This window comes from Meriones unguiculatus, chromosome 8 (genome assembly GCF_030254825.1).
Source record: "Meriones unguiculatus strain TT.TT164.6M chromosome 8, Bangor_MerUng_6.1, whole genome shotgun sequence".
Taxonomy (NCBI): Eukaryota; Metazoa; Chordata; class Mammalia; order Rodentia; family Muridae; genus Meriones; species Meriones unguiculatus.
In genome coordinates this window covers 86,339,511-86,362,645 of record NC_083356.1, presented here as the reverse complement: position 1 = coordinate 86,362,645, position 23,135 = coordinate 86,339,511, and the positions used below count along the sequence as shown (strand labels likewise).

Below are 23,135 nucleotides of genomic sequence, written 5' to 3'. Positions count from 1 at the left end.
GGCTCATAGGCTTGGGGGGGTGCAGAAAAAAAAGGCTCAAGCATGAAAAATATGTGTCTAAATAATAGTGGGACCATTTGATTAGAATAAGGAAGCCTAACATTAATCATTAGCATATTCATTGATAAATAAGACATAACTAAATTGTGGGAAGGTTTTGAGTATCATATGCAAGACAGAGGTTTTTGAAACTTTTGAGAAGCATGTAGATTATAGAGAGGCTTTAAAGGAATATTAATATGGAAAAACATTCATAAAACATATTGAAGTGTAAGGAGAAAGAGGCAGATGAAGGGCCAGCAAATTCAGGGAGGACTGTGCTTACCTGTGAAAGTGATAAAGAAGGTTGTAGAGAGGAAGAATCAGTTTCCTTCCGGGACAAGGGCCCGGAGAGTTTGCCCAGTCCCAGGCAGTCATTCCTAAACCTGTGTACAATACAAGCAATACTAAATTGTACATATAAGCCACACTCAATTGCTATTGGTAATGGGGTGTGATTGTATGTGGGGGGGGTGGTTGTGTGTAAAACAATAACAATTAAAGAAGAGATTATGAATTTAAGAGGACTTGGCAAAATCTGGAAAGGAGAGAGAGAGAGGCATTGAAATGTTGAAAACTTAATACTAATGTATGTAATTCTCAAAAGTAAAAAATTCAAATTAAATAACAACAGCGTTGCACAACATTTTTGGAGAAGTGATCGGGTATAGTAACTAGTTGGATTTGGAGTTAGAAATACTGTCTGTTGCACTTGGAAAGCACTACTTAATCGTTACCCTACAATTCTCCATGTTAAAGCTGTTGGTAGCCATACATAAAGGAAGGATGAGGGGAGGGTGATTTGCTGATGGACCATAAGCCCATCCTTTCAGGAACATTTGTCAGGACAATCAATACTAGTATACTGTGCACTAACCCTTCACCTGATTCTCCTCTCTATGCCAATTACTGATTATACTCTCCCATTCTATTCCTCTTATTCTACAAACAGCTCTGACTATAGGATGGTGTCCTGGATTCCACCAGAAATACATCGAGCTGAGATTAGGACAGCTAAAGGAAAACAAAACAACTTGTGATAGTTCCGGAAAGGAGGTAAATGATCCAAGTTTGTAACGTGTATTGTAATAAGACAGCCTAACCTGGATAATAACTTAAGAATAATAAAGAGCCAAAACAAACAAATATCGTCAGATCAATGACATCAAAAGAAAAGGTAATATGACACCCTGAAAAAGTCAATAAATTTATATGAGTTCCAAATTAACTACATTACATTAATGGTCCCAGAGTAGGTACAGTTTGTCACATTTTATCCATTATTTTTTTATTGAAAAAAATTGAGGGTATAATTTAATAATATTTCTTCTTTCCTTTTCTTCCCTCTAAAAACTCTGTATATCCCTCCCTACTCTCCTTCATATTCACGCTTTTTTTTACTAATTATTATTCCATGAGTATATAAATATGCATATACATGTACATTCCTAAACAAAACTTATTCTTCCCATTTAATCTATTTTTAACTTTTTGTTTGCTTCTTTCTCTTAACCCTTCATCTGATGCCTTATTTCTTCCATTTTTTTGTCAGCTTCCTCCTCCTTCAGGCTCATGTCTTTGGCCTTGGACTGAGCTGTCATTTCTATCATTGTATTTTTTCTTTCTTTCTCTTTCCAATAATTCCTTCCACACAAACCTCAGAGCACATCATCAGAATCAAAGCAGAAGAGGCTTTCAGTGATAACACAGGTGCTCAGGGTGTCCCGGGCGTGGTTGGAGTCTGCTTGGCACTGTGACGTCTTCCACTATCTGTATTCTCACATTCATACGTTGAAGGACAAACTTTATTTCTCTTCTTGAAAAGCATTTCAAGATTATGATATTTAATGATATCCTTGAGTAAAGGCTAAGAGACGCTAATGGCATTTGTCCACACAAATGAGATAGTCATTCAAGTTGGAAAAAAATGAAAAATAGGTCTGAAAAATAAGAAGAGAAAACAGAAGGCTAGAAAAGGATTGTGATGACTTTAGTAGACTCAAGGAGAGGAGAGTGGTACCTGTCAAACCTTTCCTTGGATCGTGCAGATAGAGCAGAATTTAGGGGACGTATTTGTTCTAGTCTCTCCCACTTTTAGAGTACATTTGCCCAACAGCATAACACACGTGTTCCCAGTTACCATAATAAACCGCATATGTAATGTTAACTACATCATTTCAGAGCTCCATTTGCAGATTCTTCATTTTGTGCGACTCTTACTTCCCAATCCATAGGAAACAGGCTGTGAATTCCTGTCCTCCGTGGGAAGCTTGTGCTATGGCTGGCAAAATGTGAGCAAAAATAAAAAAGAAGAAGGCTTTGTATTCCAGTTGCCATGTTAGCTGTTATATACACACATACACATTTCATCTCCAGTGTTGTTCTTCATTAATTCATTTTGGAATTCATAATGCATCATTTCAACATCATCTTAGGGAAGCTCAGAGCAGATTTTCTTGGATGTGCAATGCACTCCTTTACAGTGGGGTTTGCAGCTATAATGAGTGGGAACATATAGATTTACGTTACAGATTTATATTATATGTAGCTTAATATTAAACTTTTGGTAAGATCATAAGCTTAGAACTTGTCACAAAACAGACTATATATACACATAATATTATACACATATTATATAAATACACATAATACATATATATTACAAATGGACAGTGTAGTTTAACCCTTACTGTGTTTTCTTAGTTCATTGTTATATATTCAATATATAGCAGTCATTGTTATATATTCAATCATGAAACAGAACCCTCAGGGAATATAATGGTCTCGTATTTTAAAACTTCAAATATCACCAGAGACACAAAAAGAATACCTTTTATTTAAAAGTTATAATAAGAACTATGTGAAAAGATTGGGGTGGCCTTTAAAAATCCTAAATATAAGCAAAAGTAAATCATAATTCCCCCAAATAAAAGCTAAGAACATGATCGTGAAATATTTTTAAAATCTAAAATGAGCACTAAAAATTATCTGAGGATTCATGGGGTCACGTTTTCTTTCAGAATGTGATTTATTTTCGTGCAATAAGAAAAATGACATGAGTGTTTGCATGGAAGCTATAGTTGCTTTTACCAGCCAGCTTTCTGCTTTCAGCATATGCAGTACTCGCTTCCAGTATCTGATCAAGACCAGAAAAAGACTTCTAAAACAGGGCTGTGTACACTGCCTCTGTGAAGAGGCTAGGTGGATACTGACAAGATCCTCTACTGTACTGTGCTCCTCAGATCTATCACTCTGCATTTCATATCAAATTGATTTTGACACATTACACTTGAATAAAACAGTGGTAGAATATGCATGCTCATTTACACTTTGATATTAATTGTTACACATTTATGCACTAAATAAATGTACATAATTGGTAAAAATGCATGGGAATTAGATCAAATTAACCGAATATGCATTGTTAAAGAAATAGTTCTCTGCCTTATTCATTGCTATATAACAACCTGTATAATAAAGCATATGCATGTATATTATAAAATAATTTAGATTTGTATGTAATATCAAAAATATTCTTTCTAATCATCCAATGAAGCAGAGTAAACTTTTATTAAGTTGAGTCTGAAGTTCAACCAACATGATTTGTTCTCCTGGGTGAGAGAAAGTTTTCCTCAGCTAAACACCATCTACACTGAGAGGTTGAGGAAGCATCAAACCTCAGACTGTCCCTTAAGGTAAGGGAGCTTAAGTTAGTAGGAAATCTATGGGAGAGAGGGAGAGACAGCAAGCTCATATTCAATCCACTTTCCTTTCAGTGGCTCCCTTTTGAAATAGCTATGTCACCATAGACACTCCATCTTCCTTTTAGTCAAAACCATGTTTCCCCAAAGAATTAAGTTTTGAAAAAATAGGGAGGAGTGTTTCCACAGGGTGCAATGTTCCCAGTCCTGCCAAATCATACCAGAGATATGTCCAATAACTTAAGCGGCTAGGTTGCTGTTAGCATGCAAGTGATTTTGAACAGAAGATTGAAAATCTCTCAGGAACATATTACAGTACCTATATGACAATATTGTTAATATGGCAACAACTTCTGAGCCAAATAACTATAGAAGGAAAATTTTTGTCATGAAAACTTTTATAAAAGAAAGGAGGTGTGTGTGTGTGTGTGTGTGTGTGTGTGTGTGTGTGTGTGTGTATACATAAACTAAAGTCAGAGAGCAGTACCTTTTTCCACTGAAAGTCTGGGAGAACAGTTTTTGTTCCTTTGTGATATTTGTTAATCTATTTATTGTTAAATGTTAGCCATTAAACCTGTGCATACTGCTCAAGCACGCTCCAACAGAAGAATGCATTCATTTTTCTGACTTAGTTCTTAGAAGCCAGTAAATGATTCTGGCTCTTAAACTTATCAATGAACATAGAAGATTATGGAATTTTTAAAAAACTGTAACAAATATTATCCTTTTTATCCGCTTTTCACATTTCTAGATGGGTGTTAATCCAGTTGAACACTGTTACCAGTTGATCCAAATATGTATGTGGTATGGAGACTACCTTCTGTATTGTAAGAGGTTTAATCTAACCTTTGACTTTTACACACTAGATGTCAGTAGCAACCCCCTTCTCTAAATTGTAACTAATTAAAATGTCCCATATGTGTTAGGAACATAGGTAAGTTTAACACAGTAAAACACACACACACACTGCAAATATATATCAAAAAGTGTCCACTGGGTGTGAAAATTCCCTTATGTTAAGGGCTGCTATATCACAGGAAAAGAAATAACTCTTGGTAAAGATAGGCTCACTGAGAAAATCAAGAGGCAGTAGCTGTCAACTTCACGGTGAGGACAAAGACGGAGAATTGAGACATTAGACATAAGAGCTAGCTGTGTGACATCCTGAGTCTGTAGGGACCACTGTAGGACCTTCTCTAGTGCAAACAACATAAGCAGCTAATGTTCTTCTGCCTCAGCACAGAGATGGGCGTTACTAGCACATGCCTAGGACTGTGACAATCCTTGGCATAATTAATGTAAAAAATAAAAATTTAATTAAAAAAAAAGAAAGAAATTGCAGGTGGTGTAAGCCTGTAATCCCAACACTGGGGAGGCAGAGGCAGGGAGATCTCTGTAAAGGCCAGCCTGGAAGGAAGGAAGGAAGAAAGAAAGAAAGAAAGAAAGAAAGAAAGAAAGAAAGAAAGAGAATTTACTAAAAAGAGTTTGTTCAATATATCCCATCAAAAAAGATAATGTATTTAGTGAAAAATTTCAGCACAATAATAAACTTCTCATACGTCACACTTTTATTAGAAAAAAAAAGGCCTTTGTGCTTATGTACATGATATGATTTTCAAGACAATATGGATTAGGAATCATTTCTTTCATTATTTTTATGGTTCAAAAAAAAAGACTAAGCTTTCTTTTTGCCATTTTTCTGCACCATCACCATGGTGTGAATGAATGTCCTGGCAGATGTTCTCAAGAGTATCAACAATCAACAATCAATCAAGGCAAAGGCCAGCTCCTCATCAGGCCATGTTCTAAATCATAACTCAGTTCCTAGCTGTGGTGATGCAGCATGGGTATATTGGTGAATTTGAGATCAATGATGATCACAGAGCTGGGAAAATTGTTGTGAACCTCACAGGCAGCTTGAGCATGTGTGCAGGGATCAGCCCAAGATTTGATGTGCAACTCAGAGACATAGAAAAATGGCAGCACAATCTGCTCCTGTCCCATCAGTTCAGCTTCATTGTACGGACATCCTGAGCTGGCATCATTGACAATGAAGAAGCAAGACACAAGACAAAAACCTACAGGAGGGAAAAATCCTGGGATTCTTTTTCTAGAGATGTAAAGCATATATATGAAAAGCCTCTGTGGACTGTGAAAAGAAATAAAAGCAAAAGACTTCCCATAAAGAAGATGCTTGGGGGATGTGGTGTAAAATCCTACAGTGTTTTAACTCCTACCTGATTGGGGACACCTATCAGACTGCTAGAGAGAAGTGTGCATTTGACAGGCAAGAGTTTAAGTCATAGACATGCAGCATGGAAAACATGTGCAATAGAAAGGTAAAGGACAGAGAGAAGCAGAGAGGCAAAGAAACTTCTACCCCAAATGGAACAACAGAAAGAAAATGTGTGGCAAGAGTCAGAATGCAGGAGGCTGGAGCCCAGAGGCTGTGTATAGGTCAGTCTCATTTTGCAAGAAGCTTTGGAAACTTGACCCAAAGAAATTAATAAGCAAGCCCAACTCTAAAGTTTGAATGGCAGCCTAAAACAGGGTTGTGAGAACGAGAATGGAGTTCACAGCTTTCTCATCATGATGTTCTATAGACCTCACACACCCCTGAGGCTATTGGGAGAGGGTTAAGATAAGGGGATACCAGAAGGAGCTGCAGAAAGAATTGGAAGGAAGTCAATAATTATGTTCCCTATTCACTTGTGTTTTCAACATTAAAATCAATCAGCAAACACATATAGCAGCTGACTTCAGCGTGGAACACAGCTCTGTAGCTTACTAGCTTTGTCATTTTGACAAATTAGTTAAATTCTCTGATCCTTGGTTCTCATATATGAAATAAACACACACACTAAGTGAAACCTTGGTAAAAACAAACATTCACAGTGGATCACGTTCTTGCTGATGAGCTGCCAGTCTTTACCCAGCCTCAGTTCTCAAACAAAGGTGGGTGGGGCATGCTGGGGCTCCTTTGCCTTGCCTTGGGATCCTTTGGAACTTTCTCAGGTCATTGTGTCATTACTCATTCCTAATGTATGCCTGGGAATCTTATATTTTGTTTTACACAAATATATTTTAGTTACACAATGGACCATCTACAAATTTTACCTAATTTTGTAAAAGCACAACTTTGAGCTTTGAGGTTAAATTTTCTGGATGAACTTAACAATGTTCTGAAGATGTGTTACACAGTGTTTGTGAGATCAGCAGCACATCACATGTAGTTGTGTGGGGTATGAGGTTTGTACAGTTGCAGAAGAAAAAACATGCAAAGTTTTACATGAAACTAAATGTGGAAGAGAACCTTGGTTTGGAATGAAATGTGCTTTGCATTTTTAATGAGACATTTAGTGGCAGGATGGTGGGAAAGATCCTTCTAAATGAACATCCTAAGTAAACTGCATCAACTTCATGCTTCCTCAGCCTGTGGGGCAGGATGAGGATCAGAGAAGACCATGTGTAGAAATACTTAATACCTGGCATTAGAAAGTGAGCTCTATTAAAGTTTAGAATTATTACTATTGTCAAAATAGTGAATAAATATGATTATCTAGCATTTGCCATGTCATGTAACACTGAAGACCTTGAGAGACTTAGGAAAGTGAGGTGATGGGCACAGTTAATCTGTATCCTGATATCTCTCTGAGAAAGCTAAACCCAGCTGCCCAGCAGGTGTGATAAAAGGCTGTCGTGTGCTAAAGTTTCCCATGAGGATAGTGGCGCCATTCTAGCCACACTGGATAACAGAACTAGCCTTGAAAAGTAGCTCAGTCTCCAAGTGGGTACCCTAGTAAGGGGAACAGGGACTATTTTTGACATGAACTCAATGGCGTGCTCTTTGACACACACAACCCCGAGGGAGGAGCAGACCAACTAGGCCACAGAGGAGGACATGGCAGCCAGTCCTGAAGCTACCTGATAAACCAGGGTCAGATGTAAGGGAAGGCGGTCCTCCCCTATCAGTGGACTTGGAAAGGGGCAGGGAGGAGATGAGGGAGGAAAGGTGGGATTGGGAGGGAATGAGGGAGCAGGATACAGCTGGGATACAAAGTTAATAAACTGTAACTAATATTAAAAAATAAAAATAAAGTGGGAAAAGAAGAAAAGTAAAGAGCCCCAATATTGTAGCACAATAAAAAGAACACTTGGAAAGTAGGGTTGTTTCCTAGGAACGATATCAACATATATAATCATGATAACAATATAAGACACCCAAAGTACACAGGCAGAAAATGATAGTGTATAAACTTTTAACATAAGGGGGAACTCAATTTTGTCTAGAAACTTCAATAAAGGGTTAAAGAAATATAGGCATAAACACCAGACATAAAGACTATTACATCTGGGTGAACAGATATAGACAAAGTAGACCTGATGGCTGACAGAAAATGAAACTATAGGGGTACTTTCTCAGAAATATATCAGGACACAGGATAGTTGTGCCCATCACCTCATTTTCCTACTTTGGACTGGAACTTCTTGTCACGTTGAGACATTTCTTTGGCCAGAAGTGCAACAGGAGCTTAATGCACCAACTCTTTTGTTTTGCTTTCTTTTTTTTTTTTTTTTAAGTTTTATTATAGCTGTGGCTAAGTTGTACAACCACCACTGCTGAAGGCACTATTAAGGAAAGAGACTTAAAGAGTGAGGCTACAGAGGCTGAGCACAGCCCAACTCCAACGGGGTGCCATCCACATGTGCTACAGTGGGATCAATGGATCCTCCGCTTTAGACTTGGATGAAGCTTGTCCCAGAGGAGATCTTAACCAACTTAATGAAAAGAACACTTTTCTAAAAACAGAATATCAAGCACGGCTACTCGCTTCAGCTTCTCTGACAGTTTCTACTGCCTTAACGAAACAAAATTGAGGTTGGAGTAACATGAAAATGGGAGGGGATTCAATTCTTCAGAATCTGAGAAATTTCTCCTTAGGAGTTCATGTTAGCCAGGTTTTAGTAAACGAGGAGCTAGGAAATTTGATGCCTTCCCCCATTGAATAAAGAGGACCCACTTACGTATATCCCTAACATTTTTTTATAGTAGATCAAAATAAAAAAGACTGATTTTTTTTTATTTACACGGAATTTTTAAGGCAAAATTTACACTAGTTTTATCCACTACAAAATGAATGAATTCATGTTCATGTTACCTTTAAGGTCTAAATAAATTCCCAGGCATAACAGAACATGAAAACCCCGGATGTCAGGCGTCTTCCGCACCAGCTGTGTGTGAAAAGCATGTGTGAGTTCCTAAGTGCAGAGCGGAATCCCCCATATTCCCATCTCTTTCAGCTCAGTACTCACCTTGCCTGTCGGTGGGCACTAACCAGTCGCCGAGAAATCGTGCGGCGCTAGCTCGAATTTTTTGTGTGACATTTATATCAAAATGGAATTCACTTGTCTTCAACCATATCGCTCAGATCCAAATAAGACTAATCTGCTTATCTGTAAATCCCCCAACAAGTTCATGGTTCATGTTCTGTCATTTCTTCCTTATCAGATTAATTATCAACAACCTGAAAATAAAGGCAACTGCTTGCAAACATTGGTCTTCTCGCCTCCCCTCTGGTCCTCTCCTACAGCCTTTATATCTCTGTGATCATGCCTCCTTGGTATTTAAAAGGCCACACCATGCTTTTAATTTTATTTCAGAATCTCCTGCCAGTTTTTTCGAAACACAGACTCCCAGGTTTCACCCCATCCCCACCCCCACCCCCACCCCCAGGCCTACTGAGTCCGAGTCAGTATCAACACATCCCAGACAAAGCCTGTGCTCAGAAATGTCTAGAAAGGACTGTTCATACCTGCTACAGGGTAAATGAAGCCACATAGGTGCTGGGAAGACTGAACCAAACCCCAGTGAACACACATGTTGCTGTAAGCCAAATGGAGTGCCTATGTTTTCCAAACAGAAGTGATTGAGCAAAAGAATTTAAGCAAAAGAATGAAACTATGGGACACCCGGAAAAGATAAAGACTTTGAAGAAGATGGGAAGCCATAGGTTCCAACTAGAAGCTTTTCGGTTTCCAGACTTGCAGTCTGACTCCAGTAATTCACCACCTAAAGACTGCCCACAAAGCACAGCGAATTGCGTTTTCTTCTATTTGCATGAGAAAATAGATCTCAGTGAAGGCAAAACACACCCCTCACCATATTTTAGGATGATTACAGCCAATCTCAGGTAGTTAAAGTAATTTACCCTTCATCCTGGTACCTTATACCCCACCTGAGGCATGCTGAGCTCCTTGGAAATGGGCCACCTATTGTTCCTCACCACTTAATTATTATATTAACAAAGTGAAGCCGCCTTGGAGTTAGCGCTTCACCGTGAGTGTGCTCGCTCTATAGAAAAGCCTTTCGGTGGTATGTGATGGAGGTAATTTTTCTTGTCAGCTTACTTCAAACATCCAATAAGTATAAATCCAACACTATTTGAGTTTTGCCAACATTTTGCTTCCATGTCATTGTGCTGTTTTCATAGTATCTTTACCCCCAAATATAAAGCCTCATTTCTGAGTCTGAATGCAAAGCAGGCTGCCACTTTTCTCAGAATGCACAGTGCTGTTTTGCTGCCCTGGCTCCTGGGACTCAGGGCACCTTTGTCCATAGTGGGCAGAATCTGGCCTGCCTGGGAACACAGCACAAGAGCACACAGTGAACTTTGGCCCACTTGGCAGAGCTTTGCACTTTGGCTAATTGAAAGCTGGTGGACATCCATACCCGTACACATAAGCAAGTGAGTAAAAGCTTTTTTGGAGCATTACATGAGCAAAACTGGCAGCCATAAATTTTACCTGCTCTGTAACTTTAACCTGTGGGGACAGTACGAAAGGATCTTGCTCAGAAGAAAATAAATGAAACATTCTATGGCATTCCAAGTTAACATTCAATTCTTCTCCAGTGAGTCTTTAGGAATTAAGGCCTGTTTCTAATTATTTTAACCATACCCCTAGACTATGTCTGCCTCTTCAAAACTAGCGCATGGTAAATAGTAATAATAAATACTGATTTTATTCAAGTTACATGTATGGACTCTTGATTGCCTAAGACTGGGGAACAACTGCTGTCTCCTCAGACTCTAAGTTTAGCTGGGTCCATTCACTAGCGTGCCACGAGCGAGTGGTACCCAGTTTCTACTCAGAGGAGCCACACCCTCTCAGTTTTACATCAGGGTACACACATCTCTTTTTTTCTACATCTGATTTGAGAACAACAAATGAAAATATGTTGTTTGCTCTTCACCAGGAGCCATGCGTAGATGAGGGTCTGACTGCTGACTTCCCTGGTTGTACTCACCATACTTCCTGAAAGCTAACTCCCTTAGCAATGGCAATTTTTTTTCCAAAAACCTCTCTTTGAAAAAGACCAGTCTCCTAAATGAAATATAATCCTATGAAAACAGCTTCTGTACATTTTCTTTTCCTTTTCTCAATGTTGCAAATGTAGGCCTGTGCCTCCCTTAGGTGGGAGAGCTCTGAAGATGCAGTGTCATTGTTATAAAGAAGGGCTGCTGTCAACTTAAACACTCCTGCAAAGCCAGATCTCACAGCAAGAAAATAGACAGATGGGTAGTGGCTACAGAACCACAGTGTAACCTCATTTTAATCTTGAGGGTTCACCCCTCAGTGTGAGCAGCTGATAGACTCAGAATAGGTCAGTTTCAACCAAGTTCAAGTGGTGGCACTTAGCGATATGATGGTAGAGTTCAGTGGTAACGAACACTGGCTTGAAGCTAAGACAAGCCTGTGGTCCCTGGGTTATCTTGTGTGACTTTCAGAATAAAACACAGATAGAGGGGTATCCTGGGAAAGGGAATACCAATGAAGGGCAATGCAGGAGGTAGTACTGGGAATATCAGAGGTAGGGCTCTCCATCAGCTTTCATCCTCAACCTGAGGGGTCAGTTCTCACTTACTCTTTACTCTAACTTCAGAGCAACTGGGCAATAATTGAGCAACTACTCTAGGCTGAGCACTAAGGTCTCTGAATTCCTACTGTCTGACTGAGGAGAAAGGCACTGAACTACAATGGATAAAAACAATTTCCAAACAACTCTGAACTTTACAGCAAGAATATGAACAAAGTTAATTGAGTGAAGGTGAAAGGCCCACTTTGGAGGTGGGCATTCAATTAGAGACGGCTTGCTCAGCAAAGAATGGGAGACGATTCTAAGCACTGAAAACTAACAGCAGAATCCTAGCTTGACAAGCTCTGGAAATTACACATTATCTATCTGTGTTCAGAACAGAGAGAGAGAACGTGGAAGAGCAAGGTAATGATGGCTGAAGACCCACGGGAAATGAAAAGGGATTTTGACTCTATTTCTAAGTGAAAAACACTGGATTAGAGTAAAATTAACTTAATAAGATAACATGTTTTTAAAGAACTGTGTGTTTTCCCCTAAGAAAATGCCCAACCATACTTTTGTCTCCAATAGCTCTAATATTGAACTGCTTCTTTTTTTGCATTGCTTACACAGTAATGGTGTCCAGGCTTTGAAGACCTAAAGCTCTAACATCACCTTCTGATTAGACACCAGGTTTTTTTAATCTCAGCTTTTAATCAGCCTGTTCAGGAGTCAAGTGCAGCCAAACTGCAATGACTCCTACATCTTGGACTGTGCTGGTTTTCTACAGGTATGGCAACTCTCTCATGCCACTTCTCCACACCAGGGCGAACCACAATTATAAGCACATACACTTGCATGTGTATATGGCATCACATGTCCCGAGGTTCTAGATGCATGTACATAAACCATGCACTGTGAGAGGTGCCTGTGTGTGTGTTTCCAGAAGCTCAAACCCATGTGACACCCATAAGGACATAGAGTAGAAACAGAGTATGTGCCTGCATATGTACTGCCGGTGCCAGATGTCTATCTCTTGCTAAAGGTGTCCGAAATTTCCACAGGTTGCTAAATAGCATTAACCCCTCAGCAACTATTCTGACGTCTACATAAAAGTCATCACTCGCCCTTCGTGGATATATTTTCCCTCCATTCGTGTACTTAGAATATGTCCTGTCTCTTAAGTCCTCCAAAGAACCTTAGCCTCATGCCTTTTTAAACAGCCTCTGCAAACAGAAACATTTGCTTCTTACATTCACAGGACTTGGAAAAAAAATTCACATCCATAGCTGGGCAGCTGGACAGTGATGGCATGTGCTTTTAATCCCAGCACTTGGAAGGCAGAGGTAGGTGGATCTCTATGAGCTCAATGCCAGACTGGTCTACAGAGTAAGCTCCAGGACAGCCAGAGATATAAAGAGAAATCCTGTCTCAAAACAAAACAAAACAAAACAAAAAAAAAAACAAAACAAAAAACAAAAAAAAAAAAAAAAAAAACAAAAAAAAAAAAACAAAAACCAAAGACAATCCAAATCTTCTATACCACTTAACTGAGAATTGGGTTCTTTATGCAATCTTCCAGAAGTGACCCACTTACAGAGAGTTGTGTGCACTGGGGGTACTTACAAAATTTCGCTCGTCATTATTGTGATTGAAGCATAATCATTGGCAAGTACATGATGGCAGGTACTTTTTCTCATAGCTAGAGCCCCAAGAAAAGTTACTTGTAACATTTACAAGTAATGGCAGATATATTGAATTCTATTATAATTCTAGGCACTCATTGTACTAGACGTTGACTGCTGTATAACAAAGTACCTCAAAACTTGGAAGCGCCAATGCACAAGTACTTGTCTCAGTTTCTGAAGCTCTGAGATGTGGGAGGAATGAAACTGATGCTTCACATTAGTCTTCCATGAGAGCCATTGTGAGGACTACAGTCATCTGAATCTATGACCTGGGCTAACCACTATGCTGCTGCCCCTTCACACTCATCTTCTCGAAGAAGCCTGGGATGCTCTCTGCCATGATTACAGACATCAGTAACTACGTTATGTGTCCTCCTTACCACTTTCATGGTGAAGGAAATTACTTACCCCCAGTGTGAGTGATTCATGTGAGAAAAGAGAAAAGAAGAACAACAAGAAGAAGAGGAGGAAGAAGAGACAGAGAGAGAGAGAGAGAGAAAGAGAGAGAGAGAAAGAGAGAGAGAGAGAGATGAAGGCAGAAATGTTAACATCCTTTATAAGTAAAATCTCAAAAGCCACCACTTCTGTCCTATGCCACTGAAAAGATGGGTGGTCAATACTGTCTTGGTATTCTTTGTGTTTGTACAGGATTAGCTTTCTGAGTACTGTACTGGTAATTAATAAATTAATTATTGGGTATTATTTAACATATAAACTAGATCAACTGACATGATAAATTGTTCTATGATCAATCTTATCCAAGTGTAATGAGGAAAGCCTCTTTTTGTTAATTTTAAAAATTATCCTTGGAACCCTCCTACACTGCTGGTGGGAATGTAAACTGGTACAACCACTCTGGAAATCTATCTGGCGTGTTCTAAGACAATTAGGAATAGTGCTTCCTCAAGACCCAGCTATACCACTGCTAGGTATATACCCAAAGTTTGCTCAAGTACACAAAAGGGATACTTGCTCAACCATGTTTATAGCAGCTTTATTTGTAATAGCCAGAACCTGGAAACAACCCAGATGTCTATCAATGGAGGAATGGGTACAGAAATTGTGGTATTTTTACACAATGGAATACTACTCAGCAATCAAAAAGGAGGAAATCATGAAATTTGCAGGCAAATGGTGGGATCTAGAAAAGATCATCCTGAGTGAAATATCCCAGAAGGAGAAAGACAAACACGGTATATACTCACTTATATAGACCTATAAGATATCATAAACATAATGAAATTCATACACCTAAAAAAGATAATCAAGAGAGTGGACATGGGGTAATATGATCAATCCTCGTTTAGAAAGACAGATGGGATGTGCATTGAACGTATGACAGGAGTCTACTGAGCGCATCTGAAAGACTCTAACTAGCAGTGTTTTCAAAGCAAAGACTCATTACCAAACCTTTGGTAGAGTACAGGGAATCATAAGAAAGAAGGGGAGTTAGTCTGATGGGGAAAGGATAGGAGCTCCACAAGGACCAAATATATCTGGGCACAGGGTCTTTTCTGAAACTGACATTCAACCAAGGACCATGTATGGATATAACCTAGAACCTCCACTCAGATGTAGCCTGTGGTAGCTCAGTAACCAACTGATTTCCCAAAGTGAGGGGAACAAGGACTATTTCTAACAGGAACTCAATGACTGGCTCTTTGGCCTCCCCACCCCCGAAGGGAGGAGCAGTCCTGTTAGGCCACAGAGGAGGGCTTTGCAGCCAGTCCTGAAGATACCTGATAAAACAGGATCAGATGAATGGGGAGGAGGTCCCCCCCCATCAGTGGACTTGGAAAGGGGCAGGGTGGAGTTGAGGGAGGGAGGGAGGGACTGGGAGGGAATGAGAGAGCAGGACACAGAGCTGGGATACAGAGTTAATAAAATGTAACTGATAAGGAAAAAATAAAATTCAAAAAAAAAAAAAGAAAACATTCTTCTTTTCTTCAAAAGAAAAAAAAATTATCCTGTGTGTGTCCGATCATGTGTGTATGTGTGCGTGCATGTGTGCTTATGTGTGAGTGTGTGTGTGTGTGTGTGTGTGTGTGTGTGTGTTTATGACGTGGGGGGTAGGGGCCTCACATGCCACAGCGGGTACATGGAAGTCAGAGGAAAACTTTGTGAAACTGGATCTTTCCAATTACGAGGTTTCCAGGAATCAAATTCTTGCTTGCTTCCCTGCTTGTGTAGCAACCTTACAGGAAGGAGACCTCTTTCTAGCCAAGTAGGCGAATGTTTTCATCTCATGAAAGGACACTTATTTTTAAGTTAATTTGAAAGATCCTAGGTTGGTTATTTTTAGTAGAACTTGAACATGGAGAGAAATGTCCAGGGCTGCATTGTCCAAGAAGCAGCTAAAGGCAACATGTGGACATTGTATGCCACATCCTTCACAACAAGGTCCTGAACTGACTAGGGAGGCAAAGGAATAGAAAAGTCAAACTATCCCTATTTATAGATGACATGATACTATCCATTAGAGGTCCTAAAAATTCTACCCAAAATTGTCTAGGTACAATAAAAAGTAATCAGCAATGTGGTAAGATAAAGGATCAATTTGTATAAATCAATAGCTTTTCTATACACCAAAAACAAACATAATTTTCTATACGTGATTTTTCATTCAGAATAGCCTAGAAGAAAATAAAATATCTAGGAATGAACTTAACCAAAGACGTGAAGGAGCTCTACAGTGAAAACTTTAAATCACTGAAGAAAAAGCCAAAGAAAGTTACTAGAAAATGAAAAGATGTCCCATGCTCATGGATTGGTAGAATTAACATTGTAAAAATGGTCACTTTACCAATAGTTACCTACAGATTCTAATCGCAATCAAAATTCCCATCTCATTATTTAAAGAAACAGAAAAACAAAATACAACTATCCTAAAACTCACACGGAAACACAAAAGACGCCAGATAACCTAAACAATCCTTAACAAAAGGGGTTATTATTCCATATCTTAAGATATATTTACAGACCATAGTAATAAAAATAATATTCACTGACACAAAAAAGACTTATCGACTGGAAGAATGAAACTGAAAACTGAAACAAACTGCTAGAAGGAAACTGGGGTAATACCCTGCTTGTTGCAGGTGTAAGAAAGGACTTTCTAAGTTGGACTGGATTTGTCCAAGGATTAAGGCTAACAATTGAGGACTTGGACTGCATAAAGCTAAATAGCTTCTGCTTGACTAAAGAAAAAACCAACCAGGTGAAGAGGAAGCCCTCAGAATAGGAGAAAATATTTCCCGGCTCTACATCTGACAGAAGATGAATATACAGAATATATAATCTAGAACTCACTATGTAGCCAAAGATGTCTACTCGCAATGCAGGAGTGTCTCACTCTGAAGTCTTGACTGGTCTATAATTTGCTGGGGTACCTATATACCTCTGATTCCCATGTACTGGACTTGAAATTCTGTATTAACAAAAAGAGAGGGCAGGGCAGTTCTCAAAGGAAGGAGATGGGGGGCTAACTAAGAAACATCTCTTAAAATGTTCATCATCCTTAGCAATTAGGAAACTCCAAATAAAAATAACGTTGAGATTCCATCTTACCTCAACCAGAAGGGCAAAAATCAACCAAACAATACAAATGCTTGAGGGAATATGAGGAAAGGGAAAACTCATTCACTGTTGGTGGGATCACAGACTGGTACAGCCCACTAGGAAAATCAATGTGGACAAACCTTAAAAAACTAAAAATAAATCAACCATATGACCCAGTTATGTCACCCATTGGCTTATACATAAAGGTCTTGACATCCTACTCAACAGGTACTTGCTCAATCATCTTCATTACTGTTCTAGACACAGTAGCTAGGAAATGAAAAGAACCTAAAATCCCCTCAACTAACACATGGATAATTTATACATTACAGAATGGTAGCCAGCTATAGAGAAAATAAAACCATGCCTTAGTTTTTCAGGTAAATGGGTAGAACTAGAAAAGATAATACCTAGACTGAGAAATACAAATGTAATATGTTCTCTCTCATCACAGGTGCCTAGCTCCAAATCTCCAGATGGGAGTACATAACCCTGGGGTAAGTAAAGAAGCCAAGAAAGTAAAAAGGATAATTGCTGGAGCAGAGAATGGGGATCAATAGGAGAAAAAATAGTAGGGTACAGTGATCTGATTTGAAAAATGGGAAAGGAGGCCTTAATTAGAGAAGGGGAAATAAATATAGAAGAAAGGGGTAAAATTACAGTAAGAATGCCTCAAAAGGTCATTAGGAAACAAAATCACTAATGACTACCTACCTAAAAAACTATGTCATACATAAGTCTGTGTGTATACGTTTATAGTTTAAATGAAAATTTTCCATCTAGCATGACAATGCTCCCTCAAAGAGCTAAAGACCACCAAACAAAAACCTGACACCAAGCATAACAAGTTTTTTTTTTTTTTTTTGAGTTTTGGGTTGGGATCTTCCAAGAGACTCCCAGAATACTACAGACTGTTGCTAGTACCCTTGTTTACCTCCCCAATGCCCAAAGGCAGAAGATAAGACCCAATGCTGAAGACACCATGCTCTTCAAACAGCACCCAGCAGTCCTTGAGCTGGAACTGACCCAAATGCCTACTCCTTACTCCTAACTTCCATGATCCCAGAAAGCACCACTTCTAAAGTCTTCCAAAGGAATGAAACCAACCAAAGTGCTACCCAGCTCTGGTGCCTATCCCTGAACCACGACAATATCCAGCACAACCGGCTAACCCTCAGGGTGCAGTAGAGGACAAACAAATAGACAGTAACCACCAGGTCTCCAATCAGACTTAAGACCTGCATGGTAAGATGGAAGTCATACCTGAGACTGGAACCCTAGCCATCATCTACTCAGGGCTAGTAAAGGCACGGATTTTGGAGGAAAGCCTACAACCACCATTTTACTAAACCACCATGCTCCCTAACGACATTCTAAAGATTTGTCCTTATGCCCACGGATAGGTACAGCCTTCAGCCCTTACCACAAGGAAACATCTCTTTGCAACAGATGGAGACTGTTAACAGAAAAACATAGCCAATTAAAATTCAGATTTGTGGATCTTAGTCTCAAAGGATTCATCTACAAAGCAATTCCTGCACCTAAGACTCAGTGAACATTACAGATGAGGGGACGAAAAGATTGCTAGAGCCGGAAGATCAGGGAGATTGCTATAAAAATGGCTCCTAGTGATGTCAGAAGCTACACCCGCGTAGTCTCACCAACCTCATTGCCTAAACATGAGCTGATCAAGGACAACAACAGATATGTCAAAGTGGACTGGGGAGGGCCTCTACACAAAGACATGCAGGCAATTAAGAAATGCTGAGAGGCAGGAATAGTCTTCTCCAGTGAAGAGAACTCGAGGTGGGATTTTAATACCAAATGGTCAGCCCTGAAAACATACATACCATATGCTCCTAGTCAAACAATCACACATATGTATATACACAAGTAACGACTTGGAATGAATTATGAACCCATAGGACTGATTACTTGAACTGAAAGTGAGGACCTCCACTCAAAAACAATTTGACATGTGAAATTATGCTTCACTTTTCCTTCCTTCAGTTTTCTCACTAGCAACTTAAATGTACTTATTCCCCAACAGGAACAGTGCTTGACAGAATATACAACATAAAAATTAGTTTTTATACCATAAAATATTCTGCCAATATAAAGTCTCCAATATCAAGTATGTCACAGTTTAGCATGAATAAAGGCTTTTATCCTGTACCACACACGAACGTGCACTTCCCACATAATAGCTTTGGGAGATGTTTTTCTTTGACTTTCTTTAAAGACAAGTCATTAGATAGAACATTTGGTTTTCTAAAGTGCGGTTTTGGTTAGATTGGGTTCGACTGGGGTTATTAATATATTTATATCATAACACTGATGATCATTGTTAAGAAAAAACACTAAAATGAATAAAGTTTGCAAACATACACATAAAGTTATTGTTATTTGAAACATGAGACAACTTGGCATGTTTGCTAATAAATGCAAGTGTTCAGTCTCTTACCTTGAAGTACAGAGACCCTATATTTGGAAAATCTGTGGTATAGATCACTTCAGTCTCATCTAGGGTAATAACCGCAACTGTTGAGATCTGAGCCCAGGGGGTCCTGCAGAGACTGATGCACCAGTTGAGGACCATGCACGGAGAGGACCTAGACTCACTGCTCAGATGTGGCCGATTGTCAGCCTCCATGTGGACCTCTGAGTGTGGGCATCAGGTGCTGTCTCTATCATGAACTCAGTTGACTGATCTCTGATCACTCGCCCCTGATGATGCAGCCTTGCCAGGCCATGGAGGAAGAGGATCCAGGCAGTCCTGATGAGACTTAACAAGCTATGGGCAGACGGCAATGGTGGAGAACTCCCCCTTTCAGTGAACTAGAGGAAGGGGATGAGGGAAAAAGGGAGCAAGTGTGGAACTGGGGGAGTTGAGGGAGGGGATTCAATCGGGATATATAATGAATAAATTGTGAAGAAAAAAATAAAAATTAAAAAAAAAAAAAAGCAAAGGACTCTCTGTTCACAAGTCACCTTTGCCAGATTGGTCACTTTCCATTTTGCTCTCCCCTCCCCTAACCTGCCACCATCTCCAAACCCAAGCCTAGTTCCAGAGTAGCAACCTGTGAACCTTCACTGTTTGCAAGCGACCTTCGCAGGATAGGGTTAGGTTATATTGTTCCTTTCCCCCTTCCCCTCAAAACCTCCCTTACACTGTGGCCATCTCCAACCCCACAAGCCCAAGTCCAGATCTGTGGCCTTCAATGTTATATTGTTCAAGAGTCATGTATGACTGGTGAAATATTCCTATTCTTCCCCATACTTCCCTCTGCTCACTGCCATCTCTGCACCCACAAACCTAACTCCAGACCTGTGGTTTGGCAGCCATATCTTCCTTACCTGGCCGAGTTAAACGGCTCACCCACCTACTTTAGTTTTGTAGCTAAGGTCACACAGCTCTTACACTGACCCAATATAAATTAAGCCAGGTTATCACATCAGACATAACCAAAGAAAGAAGGTCACATACCCAAGACAAAGGACAAAAAATTAAAACGACAAGAATAGCCAAGACAGCATGTCTCACACAAATCCACTAGATCTATTAAAATGTTCTTTAATAAGAACTACCTAGAAGAAGCCCATTATAAGAATTAAAATAACAATAATATAATTGGTTAAAAAAATAAATTAAAAATAAAAACTCAATGAATTTAAAAGACAATAAAACAAACATTTCATTGTGGTAGAATAAAAATAAATGCCTGTGTGATGTTCAGAAAAATACAAACACAGAGCTAAATAAAATTATTATTATCTTCATCATTTTGAAAATAATTCAGGATTTCAATAAAGAGATAAAAACATTGATGAGAACACAAAATGATGGTGGAGTTGACAAACTCAATATCCCAATTAGAAGACTTGGCAGAAAGCCTTACAAGTAAGATAAATCAAGCAGAGGAGAGAAGAGAATCTCAGAGTTTGATGATAATTATTTTGTTAGATTAAGTTAGCAAAGAAAATATGAAAAAATAACACAGAGAAAAGAAACATTCAGGAAGTTGAAACATGATCAAAAGTCCAAATCTTTCAATTATAGGCATAGATGGGGTAGAAGACTACCAGATCAATGACACAGACAATATCTTTAACAAGATATAGTAGAAGAAAACTCATCCAGACAAAAGAAAGAATACTCATACAGATATAGGAAGCACACAGAACTCCAACTAGATAAGACCAGAAAAGAAGCACCCTGTGATATATATATTAGTTAAAACATAAACACATTGAAAGGTGCAGGAAATATACACAAGTCACATATAAAGAAAATCAATAAGAATGAAACTATTTTCTCAATGGAAAGAAAAACCAGAAGAGTCTGTAGCAATGCATTCTAAATTCTAAAAGTCCATGGCTGCCAACTTAGACTACTGTAGCCAGAAAAATTATCTGCAATAGTTGAAGGAGAAAAAAGCTTTCCATGATACGAACAACTAAAAGAGAAAAGAAAATAAGAAAAGAAAAATAAAGAAAAGTCACAAACAACAACAACAAAAACATAAGCAGGAATACTGGGCATAATACTTCAAACTAAAGAGAGAAGTAATACCGAGAGAGTTTAAAAAGAAAACAAATGAAGGCATAATTAATGAAACACAAAGCACAACTGAAAATAAGAACTAACAAAAACAGCAACAAAACAAAAAACTAAACCCAAAAATTACTGTAATCTATATACTTAAAATATGGCTTTAACTCTCCAATAAAATACTCAGGCTAGGTGAAGGAATTAAGAAACAAAACCATCTATCGGTTGTCTACAAAACCAAAACCAAAACCTCCTCTTAGTTATAAAGATGAGCAGAATCTTAAAGTGTTAGCTACAAAGTATTACAGCCAAACACCAAACAAGATACACTATATTCTGTCGCACATGGAAATGTCTTTAAAGGAGACCATGTGTTGAGAAACAAGACAGAAATCTGAAATAATCTTAGGTAGCCTATCCGATTCTTAGACTTAATAAGCAATAAAACTTAAAATTAACAACAAAGAAAACTCTAGTAAGTGTATACGTTTGTGCAGATAAACAACTCATTACTGAATGCTGAATTGGCTAAAGAAGAGATAAAAATAATCCTGGATCTAAATGATAATGAAAACATAACAAAACATCTGGGATGCATGGAAAGCATTTCTAAGAGAAAATGTTATAGCCCTAAGTGGCTATGTTTTTGGAAATCTTATAACAAAAAGAAATGGCTTAATGATTCAACTCAAGAATTTGAAAAAATAAAATAAAATAAAACCAAACCTGTAGGAAGCTGATGAAGTCATGAGTAAATGTTGACATGGGAAAAACCATGTGAAGAACAACCATGCCTCAGACCCACTGGAATAAGCAAAAATTTCTCAGAGGTGAGGCTCAGAGGCATGGCAAAGCCTTCCTCAGGTCCAAGTAAAAGTGTTTGACAATGACTGTCCACTGAGAGCAAACGCTAGTAACTGATGCTTCCACCTCCAAGGATCTGAACAGAGAATTATTTTTTAAATTTATTTATTTTTTTATTAATTACAGTTTATTCACTTTGTATTCCAGCTGTAGCCCCATCCATCATCCTTTCCCAATTCTATGCTCCCTCCTTCAACTCCTCCCATGCCCCTCTCCAAGTCCAGGGGAGGTCCTCCTCCCTTTCCATCTGACCTTAGCCTATCAGGTCTTATCAGGACTGGCTGCATTGTGTTTCTCTGTGGCCTGGTAAGGCTGGTCCCCACTTAGGGAAAGGTGATCAAAGAGCCAGTCACTGAGTTCATGTCAAAGGCAGCCCCTGTTCCCATTAATAGGGAACCCACTCCGAGACTAAGCTGCCATGGCCTACATCTGAGCAGGGGTACTAGGTTATCTCCAGGCATGGTCCTTGGTTGGAATATCAGTCTCAGAAAGACCCCTGTGCCCAGATATTTTGGTTTTGTTGCTATCCTTGTAGAGCTCCTGTCCCTTTCAGGTCTTTCTGTCTCCTGCTTCTTTCATAAGATTCCCTGTACTCTGCCCAAAGTTTGGCTATGCGGCTCAGCGTCTGTTCTGATACCCTACTGGGTAGTCTTTCAGTAGCTCTCTGTGGTAGGCTCCTGTCCTGTTTCCTGTTTTCTCCCTCTTCCTATGTCCATCCCATTTGTTTTTCTGAGTGAGGATTGATCATTTTACCCAGGGTCCTCCTTCTTGCTTAGCTTCTTTTGGTGTACAGATTTTAGTACATTTATCCTATATTATAGGTCTAATATCCACTTATAAGTAAGCATATAACATGTGTGTCTTTGAACAGAGAGTTC

The 23,135-nt window shown here is 39.0% G+C and overlaps 1 long non-coding RNA gene across 1 annotated transcript in view; it reads right to left on the bottom strand.

Moving 5' to 3' along the window:
* Window positions 1-325: 325 nt before the first annotated feature.
* LOC132656033 (uncharacterized) overlaps window positions 326-23,135 on the bottom strand; it is a 98,952-nt gene continuing 76,142 nt past the window's right edge. Inside the window, exon 5 of the long non-coding RNA XR_009593991.1 lies at window positions 326-425. This is a non-coding gene — a long non-coding RNA (uncharacterized LOC132656033). The remainder of the gene's footprint in view (window positions 426-23,135) is intronic.